Here is a 2,822-nt window from a genome sequence, read left to right as displayed (position 1 = left end):
ACTTTCAATGAAGTGCCTGTTCCATAAACATTTGAAATGAGATGAACTGCAGAGATTAAATGAAAGCTTCATATTGTGCTTTTGTTTATGAGGGGAGACAAGTGTTAAAAAACAAAACAAAAGAACCAAACCCAAAAGGAGATTTTCTTAAGGAAAAAAAATCCATATGGTGGGGTTCAAATTAAAACAAGGAGTAAAGAATGTAGTTCTAGTCCATGGTTTCCATTTTGAACATGCAAAGAATTCATTTGACAAGTCCAGGGATAAAATATTACAGGAGAAACACTTTGATATCAATTGTGTGTTAATTTACCAATAAGGCAAATAGCAGCTCACTTTCAACCACTCAATATTTCAACCTTCCATGTAACAAAACTTATTTTTATTTATTTATATATTTTTTTATTTTTTGAGATGGAGTCTCACTCTGTCACCCAGACTGGAATGCAGTGGCACGATCTCGGCTCACTGCAACCTCCGCCCCCCACGTTCAAGCGCTTCTCCTGTCTCAGCCTACCGAGTAGCCGGAATTGCAGGCGTCTGCCACTGCACCCAATTAATTTTTGTATTTTTAGTAGAGACGGGGTTTCACCATCTTGGCCAGGCTGGTCTTGAACTCCTGACCTCGTGATCCACCTACCTCAGCAAAAGTTCTAGGATTACAGGTGTGAGCCACCTTGCCCAGCTCGTGTAACAAAACTTATAAATTTCCTTTAGCTCTTCATATATATGTATATATATACATATATATATTATATGTATATATATACACATATATACACATATATATATACACACACACATATATATATATATATATATATACTTTAAGTTTTAGGGTACATGTGCACAACATGCAGGTTTGTTACATATGTATACATGTGCCATGTTGGTGTGCTGTACTCATTAACTTGTCATTTACATTAGGTGTATCTCCTTATTGCTGACTATACTCCACACTGAACAAACCAATTTTGAAAATTCTTAGTACACATGTATTTTACAATATACTTCTCATGAGTTTAGAAAATTTTGAATTTCCCACCATTCTATACTAACCAACCACAACCCCACTGTCTACAATCCCCAGCCAGAAGACTTAGAATCCATGCTTGAGCCAAAGCCTCCATTAAAACCACTGCCCGATGCTGCATTTGATGCTGATCCCCAACCAATTGCTGCACCAGAATTAGAACCACTATAAGAGTTATTTCCAGAACCGAAGGCCTGGTTTGGCTCCCTCTGCGTGTTGCTTTGGCTTTGGTTATTACCCGATGGGCGTGACTGGTTCTGCTGGCTGGCTAACATGCCCATCATACCCCAACTGCTCTGTAGCACTGCCTGGGCTGCAGCCATCATGGTTGGATTAACGCTGAATGCACCAAAGTTTATCCCACCACCTATATTACTACCTTGATTGTTTCCCAAACCAGCTCCACCCCCTCTACTATTACCAAATCCACCAGATTCCCAAAGCCACCTGGATTACCGCCAAATCTTCCACTTCTTTCTTTCTATTACTATTGTGCTTAGGTTCAGCATAGGATATATGAATGCTGATTCCTTTAATGATAAGTCCTCTCCACACAAAGACGGTAGCACCTGATCATCTGCAAATGTAACACAGGCAAAGACCCTGAACGGCTTGAGGATGAAGACATCCACCACTTCCCCGTACTGACAGAACTGCCACAGCTCATCCTCATTCATGTCCTCTGTTCAGTGCCCCACAAACACTTTTCTGCTTCTCAAAGGCTTATCTGGGCTTTGCTTAGAATTGGGAAGCTTACGGTCACACCATTGTTCATCTATCATATGCTGCTGTGACATTACTTTCACCTGCGTTTCATATGCCATAAAACAAACGAAGCCAAACCCCTTTGAATGACCAGTCTTAGTATCTTTCTTGATCTGCACCATAAGAGCTTCTCCAAAGGTACTAAAATATTCTTCCAGGTCCTGCTCAGTTGTTGTCCACGGGAGACCCAACACTATTAAATCGGATGTTTTCTGGACTGCTCTTTTCACGTTCACTACTGATGAAGCATCTGTCTCATCCATGCTTCTTTTGTTATCTTTAGGATAGTTGACAACATACACCAGATTTCCCCAGCCAGCATCGGGGGCATGAAGAATTCCTTCCACCAGCCGGACACCTCTCATACATTGAGACACTGGATTCCTGTCGCGAAGCCCACATGCCCCTGGAAACTGGGCTGTAACCGTGGACAGCAGCACTGTCCCATCGTCTTCCAATGGTATTTCAACGGGCTCAACCGTTCTCATCTTTGGTTACCCGAATATATTCAGATATCTTTTACTTTTCTGCTAGGCCACTGCTGGGAAGCTCGACAGGGACACCAAGGCAGCGACCGTTTTGCCCCCACTTTGAAGCGTTTTATATAACATTTTATATAACACATTTCCTAGACCAAGTGATAAAAGGCCAGCCAATATACAGGCTATCCAGAGGTTTATTAGGTGGTTTGACAGAACAGCTTTGTCTAGCAAGGGATGATGTTGATTAGGCAGGGCAATGAGATTTTTCTCTCAGGAATTTGAAAGTGAAATAAAAAACAGAGTTGAGCAATTAGCAGAGGGGTTGAAGGTGAAAGGACTCGCAGAGAAGGCCATTTGCAGAGGCCATTAGGCAGTAAAGGTTACAAATGAGCAGACACTCTAATAATGCCATAGTCATAAAGCATAAAGCACACATGTAGAAGGAAATTCCTCAGAAACAGGAGAGAGAAGTTAAGTCATGTTAATCACAAAATACCAGAATACAGACCTTCTCCGTGAGGCCTTGAGGTAGGCCTTTTTCT

General features: G+C 41.5%; 1 pseudogene; it reads right to left on the bottom strand.

Annotated features, from left to right (window-relative positions):
* Positions 1–1,077: 1,077 nt before the first annotated feature.
* Positions 1,078–2,314, bottom strand: LOC106994290 (TAR DNA-binding protein 43 pseudogene; annotated as a pseudogene).
* Positions 2,315–2,822: the final 508 nt, after the last annotated feature.

This window comes from Macaca mulatta, chromosome 17 (genome assembly GCF_049350105.2).
Source record: "Macaca mulatta isolate MMU2019108-1 chromosome 17, T2T-MMU8v2.0, whole genome shotgun sequence".
In the NCBI taxonomy this organism is placed as follows: Eukaryota; Metazoa; Chordata; class Mammalia; order Primates; family Cercopithecidae; genus Macaca; species Macaca mulatta.
The sequence above is the reverse complement of the archived record's forward strand: the minus strand, read 5'-3'. Positions and strand labels throughout refer to the sequence as shown.